This window comes from Sciurus carolinensis, chromosome 8 (assembly GCF_902686445.1).
Source record: "Sciurus carolinensis chromosome 8, mSciCar1.2, whole genome shotgun sequence".
NCBI lineage: Eukaryota > Metazoa > Chordata > Mammalia > Rodentia > Sciuridae > Sciurus > Sciurus carolinensis.
This window is the reverse complement of record NC_062220.1, coordinates 17,210,883-17,223,730: the sequence shown is the minus strand read 5'-3', so window position 1 is coordinate 17,223,730 and position 12,848 is coordinate 17,210,883. Positions and strand designations below refer to the sequence as shown.

Here is a 12,848-nt window from a genome sequence, read left to right as displayed (position 1 = left end):
ATTTTGATTACCCAAATTATTTCTACTCCCTCCATTTGATTTATGTGCTTTACAAGTAGTTTCAAAGGACACACCTGTAAGAAAGATGACTGGGTATCTGACAGGCGGTAAATGCAGAGTCATTGATCTCATTCTTCTACCAAGACATTAACTGATCAATGAGCAAGAACACCTCAGATGAGTTCCTCCTACTTGCTGCAACACAGGGTAGAAGACTGTTTGGGCCTAAGGGAATGGGGCCCACACAACAGAACCCCCTCCCAAAAGGTGGGAACATCATGTCTGGCATAGCTGACCCACAGAAGTCCTGAAAAGTCCTAAACTGAATCAGCCATGTCAGAGGTCTCTCCTAAGTCTAGCTCATCACTATACCCAACTCCATGATCTCCTCTCCCTCCTTTGTTCATGCACTAACCTGGGGTCGTGCCTCAATGGGAACAGAGTAAAGCTTACCGGCCAGAAGATAATCAGAAAGTGTTGTGTTACGAGAGGTATAGAAGACCAAGGCTATGAGTAGCAGACTTAATGGTCTAACACAGGTTAGTACTCTGAGATAAAATCCATGCTAAAAATAAACCCTGTTAAGTTTAAGACTTAAAAACAAATCACTGAGATCCTAAATCCAGTGTCTGGGGAAAATGATAGAATTTCTATTCCCTCAAAATGATCAGAAAATAAACCCTTAGCTACTTTCAAATGCCCAGCAGCTTGAGATCATCTGATGGATAAAAAGAGTTTAAAATAGCAATATTTGAGGGACTCAGAATTTGCTGCAAAGCAAGGGTTAAACATCCCAAGAGCCCAAGTGAGGGAGGGAGGACCCCGTTGCTCATGTCACCCCTTCTGAATCAGAAGCAATGAATAAGCTGCCCCTGGGTCAGAGCCACTTGAGTGGCCTTCAGCAGGGTCACCAAGCTGACACTTGCCCACACTGCCTGGCCGCTGCCCAGAGAAGGGTGAGTGAATTTGTAAGGGATGGAACCCAAGGGAGGCCAGTGGGCTCAGGGGCCATTCTCCAGCATCAGCACGTTACAAACTTGAGATCTGGCTGCAACAGAAGGGATGCGAGAACCTACGCATCTTTTTTGGTCTTCAGAATGCCATGTGCATTAGTCAGTCTTCCCTTGCTGTGAAAAGAAGATTTAATTCGGCTTATGGTTTCAGAGGTGTCAGTCCATGGCTACTTGGCCCTGTTGCTTTGGGGCCTGTGGCAAGGCAGGACATCACGGCAGAAGCACGTGGCAGAGGAAAACGCTCACCTCACAGCAGCCAGGAAGCAAAAGGAAGGAAACGAAGAGCCCAAGGTCCCAACAGAGCCAGCTAGGGCATGTCCCCAGTGACCTAACTTCCTTCCACTAGCCCCCACCTTCTAAAGGTCCCGCCACTTCCCAGCTGCTCCACAGGCTGGTGACTACGTCTCTTGGCATGTGGTCCTTTGGGGGTCATTTCATAACACCAAGTCTTGAAAAAAAAATTAAACTACTGTGGGCTTCAGGAGAAAAAGAAAATTCTGGACACCAAAGGGCCAGAAGTGACTTATCATTTCAGGCTGTAGAATTCCCATATGGGAAGGGTTGCAAAACTGTCCTTAATGCTTTGCAGTTCCTCCCATTGAGAGGTCACTCTGCTCTTTGACTCTGGGACAGCCTTGAGTTGCTCTGGTCAGAAGAACGGTAGAAGTGACACCATCCCAGTTCTGAAACTGGGCCGCAGGAAGTCCCCAGGATTTCCAGTCCTTCTCTCAGAAGCCTGAGCTGCCATCTGAACTAGCCAGGGCTAGTCTTTCGGATGGTGAGAACCCAAGGAGCGACCTCCCCACCTTCCTTCCTCTGTCACCCCAGCTGATCACCAGCCACCCCTCGGAAGCCGAGCAGACTGCACCCTAGCAGCTCACCACAGAGGCATGTGTAAGCCTAAGTGAGACCAGCGGACGCTGTCCACATGAGCCCATTCCAAATCAGGATTGTGGGCTGAATTCACTGCTGTCATTTTAAGTCACTAAGCTCTATCATGATGTGTTACACAGCAAAAAAGTCACATGTCACCCTCAAAAATTTTTCCAAAAGAAAAGAGATATACATGTGGCATTCAACTCTTTGAAGACAGGGAACTGGATCAATGCTTTCAAATATTCCACAAACCAGGGTGAAGGAAATGAGGATGAAAATCAAGTGATAGACACTAATGAAACGATCCAAGGTAAACTTCATCCTCTGCCATCCAGTGAGGAAAGTGTCATAAAATTTAAAGTGCTTGTACTATCAGTTTACTAGTAAAATAGAAAACTGAGTGATTAAATACTCGCCTGGATAACTTATCATGTTCACTCTCCTCCCTTTATTTCTTAGAGGCCTTCTCTCCCATGTTCCCCTTCCCTAGATTTTACAGTTCTCATTACTTCCTGTTCCCATTGCAATTCTCTAACAAAAACAACAGTATCCACAGTAACTTCCACTTGTGGGAACATTTTACTAGATGCTTTTAACATCTAGTAAAACATACAGTTCAAATTACATTGTGAATTCTCACAACTCCCCCATTAGATAAATATGATTGGACCCATTTTATAGGGCAGTAAACTGAGAATCACCGAGGTTAAGTATCTTGCCAAGGTCATGTGGTTTGAATGTGCTGGAGCCAGAATTTAAGCTACCATCTGTCTGCGTACACAGTTCATGAATTTTCCATTATGTAACACCACCTCTAAGGAACAATAAGTGCTGAGCTCATAACAGACTTTTCATGAGAACGCAGGCTGAAAATACAGTGACTACAAATAAATGCAAAAATAGACACACATATACATGTGTACACACACACACACACACACACACACACACACACGTGGGTGGGAAGAGAATAAAAAAGAAGGAAAAAACTGCAAACTGAGGTTCTGCCAAGTGTTCGAATTTTATTGACTCTGGCTACAGTCTTTCCAAGACTTAGCAACAGAGACAAAGACAAGCAGGAATCAGTCAGGATTCGAGATATATTGGCCTGGAAGTAGTCAATAAGAGACATCATTGCATCAATTACCCCTGGACCTAAAGTTCACACCTGTGAGAGAGGAAGCAGCTGAATTCAGGCTAAGTGTGCATATTTCACCACAGTACAACCAGTGCTAGGAAGGCATCTGGCTTATTTTATTTAAATTAACAGATAAATATAATCTTTTTAAGTACTTCTCAATTTTTTAAACTTAAAAGGAGATTGTTCCTTTTACTCAAAAAGAAGGATGGGCTTCAAAAATGAATCTATTGTTTGGTAAGAAACATATTGTTAATTAAATGTTTGTATACTGCATTAAATTCATTTCCTTCCTCTAAATTATAAATTGGAGAAGATAGATGAGAATTTTAAATGTTTCCATTTGGCCTTCATCTTCCTCATTTAAATTAAATTAGTTCAGTTCCTTGAGATCAGGCCAGCACATAATTATGCAGTAGTTTGGGGGAAAGTACGTAAGTACTTTGAATTAGAACAGGGAAGAAACGCGGTGGGGACCCACGCCCGCCAAAGCCCAGGCTGAGTCAGGCCCTCTGTGCATCCGGGGGACCTGGAAGGACCTCGGCCTTTCCCCACCCGCCTCCTGAGGGAGGTCTTCTTCCCACCTTCACAGGACACACTCGGGATGCTCCAGTCTCAAGGCCTGGGTTCCTGCTGCACGTCTGGGGCTCTGGTTCCCAAGGCATTGCTGCCCTTCCCTGTCCACCTCCACCCTGGTGGGTCTCTCCCTTCCTCTCAGGAGCCTGTTGTCTCTGGAGAAATGAAGCCTCATTTTTGTTTTCTGGGTTTTTAGTTTGGAGATGAAGTCTTGCTATACTGCCCAGCCTGGCCTGGAATTCCTGGTCTCAAGAGACACCTCTGGCCTCAGCCCCCCAGTAGCTAAAAGACTAGAGGACTCCCCTGTGCCCACTTTGAATCTTTTGGGGATTTTCTGTTTGTGTTTTGGGGGTACTGGGGGTGGTACCCAGGGCCCTGCACAGGCTAGGTTGTGCAACACCCCCAGCCTGTGAAGCTTCTTCTTCTCTCTCCGACGGCCACACCTCAGCCTCTGGTCCACACCGTGGCCACTCCTGTCTATGCTCTCTCCTTGGAAATTCTCAGGCTCATTCTCTGTTGCTTCCTGAAAGACCCTCGAGTCTCCTGCTCACTGGCAGGTGTCTCTCTCCTCATCTTGTGAGCCAGCCCTCCTCACAGCCCACGGCTCAGTGTCCCTGTGGCTGACTTTTACCTTTTAGGAACCACGGGGCTCCCCTCCTCCTAGGAACCACTGCTCCCCTGTGACTCTATAAACCTGAAGACCCGTGAACTCTGGCATCCCGTTCCCCTGCGTGCCCATTCTCCAACCCACCCGAAGTCAGGCCCAGAGTCAGAGGATCAGCGAATGTCCACCTGAAGAGGGGCCCTGAGGTTTTAAAACAAAAACCAGGAACAGAAACGGGGAGGCTCACTCCTATAATCCCTGCAACTCTGGAGGCCAAGGCAGGAGGACGGTGAATTCCAAGCCAGACTCAGCAACCTAACAAGTCTCTCTCTTAAAATAAAACCAAAAACCAGGAAGGCTAAACTCACTAAATCACTTAGAACAGTACTGAGCAGCTTGAATCATACAGCCACGTCCCCTAGAGATCAAGCTGTCTCAGTACTTGCTGGAAGGTCATGTGGCTCTGACCTGGGGACTATTTCCTTTATATATTTAAAGAGTCCCGCAGAAGGACTCTGAATGCTTCTTCTCAGATCCTGTGCCCCTTGACTTCCGATCCGGACTTGCTGTGGGATGAACAGCTGGTCGCTGGCCCGCGTGCCTCTGCTGTTGGCCCCTGGGTCTTCTCCCAGCCCCAGCCTCTGCCCCACCCCGTCACCCTGCCCTGGGGCTCCGTGCCACCCTGCCTCAGCACACCCTGGCACGCGCCCTCCCTCGGGAACACTCTGCCAGCCTCCAGTGTGACTGCATCTTCCCCAGCCTCAGTGCCAGAGGCCTTGGCACATCCTCCACCTATGTGCTGCACCACCCCAAGACGCCAGCCTGCTCCCGCCCGTCCTGATTCACTGTCCTCCATGCTGTGAACACCTCCTCGGTAATTATAGACTTTGGGGTCTGTTTCCTGGGTTTCCCCACTAAAAGCTCCGTGGGGTGGAAGCTTTGTCTGTTTGATTCACGGCCTTAACCCCAGCACTCAGCATGGAGAATCTGGCACAAAGCAGGTACTGCGTAAATATTTACCCAAGAGACGAATTCCTACCTCCTCCGCCCTCGCGCCCCATCATTCACACACACACACGTGCCTCCCCGCTCTGCCCAGCACACGGGGTTTCCTACCAGCAAGGCGATTCTGAACACGGCCTCTGGCCTGTGGCGGTGCCTCTCAGCGTGGGGTCCTCTGCTCTCCACGAAGATGTGTCCTTCCGCTCTGTCCCGCTCACACCAGCTCGCAGCCTCATTTCCCTTCTGAGCCCAACCTACCACCCGGGAAAGACTGCTTCCAACAATGCATGCTACTTTCCTGCTTGCCCAAAGATGGACATCAATCCTCCTGCCCTCTGGATACACTATTTTGAATCCTGATCTTATCAGAAATCCCGCTACTTAATTCCTGGTGTCATTACCACCAACAACCTGCTGCCTTGGTTTTATTGTTCATGTGGTTTTTTTAACAGATTGAATTTAAATTTTCTTCTAACTTCATCCTTCATGAAACATGTTTATACTATGGAGTTTGTCCAATTTCTTCCCCAGCCTCTTGAAATCCTCCTCCTTTTATTGCTGGTACAGGGGTAATTATGTCCAGGCATTACTTGATTTGTTTTTATAAACTTAAAACAGAAATGGTCATTAACCCTTTGTTTTGGTGTTTTTTAAAAAAACAGAAAACAAAAAACACACAAACAAAAAAAAAATTTCCTTTCCATTCACTGTTTAGGACAACATTTGGCCAATCTGTTCAAGAAAGAAAAAATAAGAATCACCAAGTAATGACTACATCAAAGCAAAAATGCAGGGTAATCTATTTTCAGCAGAAATAAATCCATAGAAGGTCTAAACAGAACCTCCTATTCCAAAAATTTCCATATTAAGGAAACCCTCACTTACTCTACCAGCAACCTCCGGCTCCCAGAACACCCTCGCTACCAAATCACGTGCTTCAACAGGGGACTGTCTATCCTTCTGCACACTCATCACAGACACTGAAGCATCTGAGGCCACCAGCTCACCGAATGCAAGAGTTCTAAGCCATCCAGAAAAGCCAGGGCATTCAGGTAAAAGCAAGCTGTCTTTGCACCACCTGCACCCCCACAAGGAGGTGTGCTTGAGCCAGGAGAGAGAAGCAGGTGCCACATGCAAGGAAGTCAGACACTGAATCATCTGGACACACTGACTGCTTCCAAATTCGTAGAATTCTACTTTTTTCCAGATTACAGCAGTGACTACAATAATCTAGCTTTATACAGAGATGATTCCACTCGGGAAATGAGACAGAGGAGGCAAGTGCCCACGCAGTGAGGCAGCTAACTGACAATTTTCCAATAAACAGAAATCCAGTCGGCCCTCTGTCTTTCAAACACACAGGATACATAGCAAGAGTGGGGGAAAGTCAAAAAATGAAATATATGGAATTTTGCTAATTTAGGCATTTGATTCTTTTACCCTTCAATGATTAAACCAAGTCAATGGCAAAAACTCCTTGATTTAGAGGCTTTGGAACTATATCTATAATTTTAGAATACTAATATTAAAATGTTAAGAGAACCCACAGGTGATTAGGACAATGCTATTGGTTCTCCTGGAGTACTTCCTCATACCACCTTACCTGCAGAAAGTAGTGATTAAGCTGACTTACAGAAGTGACGTGACTAGGACAAGGAAGCCCTGGATTCCCAGCTGAATATCTCAACTATCCACAAAGCTTTGACACACATCCTAAGCTCTAATCTATTGTTAAGTGAATTGACCAGGGTGATTTCCACTTAAAACTATCACTCCACTTAAAATGGTTTCAGTCTGTATCTAAGGGAGGAGCAAAATAAAAATTCTGTTATTTATGACAAAATAGGCAATAGGGAGATAAATGCATGGAATGTGGCCTCCTAATCTGATGCAGAAATTCTTAAACTTCGGGGAGGGTCAGAATCACTGGGAGAGTTTACTAAACCACGGAAGCTGTATCTCACTCCTAGAGTTCCTAATTCAGTGGTCGGTCTCAGGGCCCAGGAAAAGGTCTTCCTAACAAGTTCTCAGACCCCACTGCTGGTTCATGAAGCACCTGTGAAGACCCACTGGTCGCCAAGGAAGAAGGGTGATGTTCATTGACAGGATTGGGAGGATTGGGGGGCTTGGGGGAGCAGGTTTAGGGGGTTACCAAGAGAGAGGAGCCCAAGAGAGAGACTAGGAAAAGGAAGTACAAATGTGAATAACCATGAAGTTCTTCTAGAAAGTGAAAAAGTAAGGCTGGTTGCATCTTCTTATATCCTAGTGCATATTACTGTATAATCTGATTATACAGCTTGCTTAAATACCTTAAAAACTTTGCTCTCATAAGGTGGATGGTAACATGATGCTCTTTCAGAAAGCAGGTAAAAGCAAAAGCAATTTCAGTCACCAAAGAAAACTGGAAACACCAGGCACACTAGTGCTCAGGACAAAGGTGGGACTCCACCCTTGATGTTGAATGTGAATATTTAAGAAGCATATGCTGACTGCAGTCAGGGGTCGGAGAGAAGAGAGCACCTTGGAATCTTTTAGAGAGAAGGAGGTGGCGGCCTCACTTTGGGTTATAGAAAGTTTAATTTGCAGACAATAAACAATAACATATTTTGCCTTCGTTTCATACCTCTAGAATAAAAATTAACAAATAATAAGGAAATGATAAAAAGAGAAACTAAGGTGAGCACAGTGGACATGCCTGTAATCCCAGCAGTTTGGGAGGCTGATGGAAGAGGATCCCAAGTCAAGGCCAAACTAAGCAACTTAGTGAGACCCATTCTCAAAATAAAAAATAAAAACGGTTGGGGGTGTAGCTCAGTAATGGAACACTTGGGGGTTCAATCCCCAGCACCACAAAATCACAACAGTAGGACAGAGAGAGGAAAGGTGTATGTCATAGGGGGGTTGGGAGCTCATGAGAGTCCCCTGCTAAGTCTTTCGACAAGCTGCCAGGATGGGGTCTCCGAATCAGTCTCTGCCTCCACCCAACATGTGTACGCAGGACACAGCTCAAGGTAACACCTGCGTCACATGGATTCCAGCTTCTGAGGATGGGGTCCAGAAGGAGGAGGCTATGGACTGAGTGTCTGTGTCATATACTGCGGCCCAGTCACCAGTGTATCTTTGAGTGGCCAGAACCCTGCCAAGCTGGCATCTGGGCTCAGACCTTCAGCCTCCAGCTGCTGTTCCAGCCACCCGGTTTACGGCAGCCTGAGCACACGGAGACAGAAGCGGGTGAGTGAGATCAGCGCTGCAGCCTGGGCTCTGAGTTCCCGGTCAAGGTATCATCATCTAGCTAGTGACCACCACCCTAACTCCAGGCAGGAAAAGCACCTCTGGTGTATAATCGTGGTCATCACACCACAGTCCTAAGATGGGATTGAAGGCCAGGCTTATTTTGAGCCCCAGCTCTCCTCCCACAACTGCTCCCTCACCCTGGGTCCTCCCTAATGTGAACTCAAAACAAGACATGCCCCTGGTGGCTCAGCAGCAAGCCACCCATGCTGTTCACTTGAACCTGAAGGGATAGTTGGTTCTGGCTCTTGGGTTCTGTTCCAGGTGCTGAACCCCATGTCTTCGAAGAGTTATGCCTCAGCCTCTCCTGCTGAAACTGCCTTACAAGAGTCTACCCTGAGCTCCAACCCCCAAATCAGCGTCCAGTGGGCTGCCTGCATGAACTTCCAACCTTCGCCTACCTGGGATGCCCCTACCTGTGATATTCCACCCATTCGATGGGACACTGGGTAAGTGCCAATTAAATGTCAGCGTCTTTGTTTTAATACGCATTCTGCCTAATCCTCAACTCAAGGCTGCACAGTTGATAATACTCTTTCATCTGTGGGTGGAGAACACACAGTTAGAGAGCCCAGTCACTTTCCCGGGATCACACAGCACAGCCAGTTGGTAAACCACCCACCTGAACTGTCTGACCTGAGAGCCCACAGTCTTTATTTCTCCTCCATGCTGCTGCATCCCATGTCCCTTCCCATCCCACTCTGCTAACATTTCCCAGGAATGGAATTGGCTCTTTTCACATTCTCTCAGTCTGGTGTTGGGCCAAGCTCCTGAGTCTCCTCCAGCAACTAGATCAGTCCCCCATTCCCCTTACCCCGGGTTTCTGTCCCAACCTGCGTATGAATCCAGGCTGGTGAGTTCCACCTGCTTCTCCACCTGTTTCTAATTTGTACCATCAAGCAATGGCAACAAGTTATGATGGATCAGAGAAAAGGAGTAAGAAAGGGGAGAAAAGGAAAAAAAATGGTCAATAAAAAAAGTAAAGTAGAAGAGAGAGAAGCAAAGAAGACGCGGTAGCCAGTAAAACAACAGGTGTCGAGTAAGGACACAGCGGGAATGCTCGGTGGGGAGGGACAAGATCTGTCATCTAAGTTAAGCCAAAGCAAACTGGTCCTGGTCTGAAAAGAAAGGGAATGATATCTAGATTGCACAGCATGAAAGCAACGTTTGATCTTTGGATATGTGATAAAAAAAAAGTGGTAGCTATAAAGGACATTTTGGGGACAACTAGAGAAATCTGAACACAGATATATTAGATAATAGTATATCAATATAAATTTTGTAAGCATTATAACTTTCATGAGGTTCCTTGGGAAGATTTCTTTGTTCCTCAGAGATTCCTGCTGAAGTATTTAGACATGGACTGTCAGGATGTGTCAGCTTTCAAAGGGTCATCAAGAAAAAAAGAACCCTACCTGCTTTCAGAAAGACAGAAAGACAAGCGCATATAACAAAAGATAGCAGCGAGTGGATTTAAAGGATGTATGTCTTCAATGCACTGTTTTTATGACTTTTCTCAGATTTGAAATCTTTCAAAATAAAAAGCTAAAAGAAAAAATTACACATTAGCCCCAAAGAAGCCAGTACTTCCACAAAGTTCAAGATATTTTCATTTGCTCAATCATTTCCTCCTCCTGACCTTGAAGGCACTGTTATGGGTACATTAGGATACCACCCAAGGGACAAGCTACTTACCGGCTTCAAGTCTCAGTCCCCTCATCTATAAAATGGTACTTAACTCAAAGGGCTGATGGTATATAAATTAATTCACAAAAGTTACTATTTACTGAACAAGAACAGAATATATAATAGGATTCCCACTTAAATTGCCCAGATATAATCCTAAAGAAGAAATTGACTTTTGTTTTAGAAAATTCTTTTTCTATCATCTCCTAAATAAAAAATAGAGAAGCAATTTCATAGAGAATACGTGCGTAAAACCACAGAAATTGGAGTTGACCCATACACCTTGTCTGTTAAGGGGAGAGCAGTTTCTTATAAACTGTTTCTTAACTTGACATTCAGGGTGAGGCACTTTCAATGAAGAAAAGGCAACTCTAAGAAAGAAAAATGAGCTTCCCTCTCTAAGAGGACAGTTGTGCAATGAGGGGCAGGGCCCAGGTAGGAAACCCAGAGTCTTCAAAACAGATTCCTTCTTTCGGCAGGAGACACTGAGCCAAGGGTCTGGGGAGGGCAGAGGCCCTCCCCGCAGCCAGTCTGGAGGCCTGGGGAGCAGCCCAGACGAGCACATTCCACAGGGCTGGAGGGTGGGCCAGGGGCCAGCAGCCGTTAAACACCACTTCTGTGTCCTCCAGAAAGAAAGAATGTCTGCAGCCAACAGCATGTGCCTTGTTCTAAGAACAGCTTTCTCTCGCAGCTCCTCCTCCGCCGCCCTGCCCACCGATCGCAGGCAGCCTTGCCCGTGGGCCTCCGTGGGAGAGCGGAGGATGCCCGCACTTGCTCCAAGCCTGCAGGACGGTGGGCTCCCAACCTCAGGGGCGCCCAGCCCTAGGTTAGCCCGTGCGAGTTCTGAGGGCTAGACTCGACTTCAACGGAAAATAATGAAAAATAATGAAACCTACAGAGAGCTTAAAGCTGCCCACTCAGATCTGGAGTGACCCCCTCCCCCCAAAATTGTGGAAGGCAGGTTAAGTGGCTATGTAGGACATAAGGGGAGCTGCGGGCACCGCAGGACTTGCTGTGTGCCAGCGCTGTGATAGGTCAACGCCCACAGGGTCAAGTCCTCCCCGTCCTGACCCGCGATGGCTTTCCACGCTGCGCACACGTTCTCACCTTCATCCTGGACCTCCCTGGGTGGTCACACACAGCCACAGAATGTTCCTGATGGATAATCCGACTCTCTTCACCTTATTATTATCACAATAATAACAAAATTATTAACTGAATTACTAATTACAAAGTAAGACAACCTATTTGAAAGAGGAGAAAAAATGGAAAAGCTAAATTTTGGAAAACCTAAAATTATAACAATTGACTGTAAGTTAAGAAACTATGAAATGTACTCACAATCCCTGATACACAGCTGTGAAAAAGTGAGGGTACTGAAATAGGAAGAAGGTCTATCGCTGAATATATAGGAGTATGACATAATAGTTACATGAAGATTATCAATCACAGCTATGTCCAAGGAAGACTCGTGGAAAAATGTCTGCCTACTAATGCAACAGAAATTAATAGCTGCTCAGAGAAGCGAATAATGAGTTTTTGAGAGATGTATTTTCTTTTCAATTTTGTAATGAGGTAATACTCTTTGTGATGAGCAAAAATAACACTATTATTTATTGATAAGAAAAAGGAAACGACGAACCTAGAAAAGTAATAGATTTTTTATAAAAAGAAAACAGATTTTTTTATATGAATTCTATACATGTCTAAGGGAACTAACCACCAAGGAGTGTGTAAAACTCATAAGTAAATACATTATGGATCAACAGTGGGAGTTCCTTCCAGTAGGTACCCAGATAGACACCCTGGTCATGGAATCCTCCTATCTGTTTGAGGGAAATCACAAAATGGAGACAAAGCTTCCGGGACTCTTTGAAAATATTTATACATGACAAAGAACTTTCTCTTTCTACAAAATTCACACCAGAAAAATTAAAGAACTAGGCTAATATGAAAAACTAAAAGGATTTGAAATCCCCAGCTAATAGTCCTGGAGATCCTATTCCAACTCATTTGCCTCGTATAGAAAACTTGGGTCCTAAGGGAAATCCAGATGCTCACAGAGAGCTGATGAACTTTCAAGAAACAGGTTCAGGTCTGGAGCAAGGTGTGCAGTTTCCTAGAGGATGACTCTCTGGACCTACTCTGTCTGAACACAGTGGAAGACCACAGACCTCCGGAACTACAAGAAAGTGTGCCTAAAGAAAGTTAGTCAGCTGTGGGCCTCAGAGGGCGCAGGCAGCAAAAGATAACCAAGATGGCTAGAATTCAAGAGAGTAGCAGTACAGGACCCATCTGCACCGGTAAGTAAGTATGTCCAGAGGCTGACTCTGATGGATCTGAGACCCCAGAGCCTGCCAAGGAAAGCGAAGAGGGATCTTAGCCAAACCGGTACGACTAGAGCTTAAAACTCTTCTCTTAAAAAGCTGCTCATGTTGTTTAATTATCCATACAGAGCTTATAATTAATGACTTCTCCATCCATTTTCATAATTAAATTCTCTAAAAGATCACTATGGAACTTTTCATCAGACTATAACAATCTGAAAACATTTTATGAGCTGGCGTTTTGTGTTCTGACACGACATATTGATTGCTCCGGCATATTGATTGCCTTCACTGACTTGCACTGAGATTGAGATGAAGCAGGAACCGAGTGGGAA

General features: G+C 45.6%; 1 protein-coding gene across 2 annotated transcripts in view; it reads right to left on the bottom strand.

Annotated features, from left to right (window-relative positions):
* Positions 1–12,848, bottom strand: part of Creb3l2 (cAMP responsive element binding protein 3 like 2) — a 108,745-nt gene that overhangs the window by 71,804 nt on the left and 24,093 nt on the right. The window contains exon 1 of one of the 2 annotated variants that reach the window (XM_047561869.1): positions 5,324–5,399. The exons of the other annotated variant lie outside the window; for it this stretch is intronic. The gene's annotated coding sequence lies outside the window, so the exon portion shown is untranslated. Of the gene's footprint in view, positions 1–5,323; positions 5,400–12,848 lie in introns of those variants that run through there. 2 annotated transcript variants of the gene reach the window in all.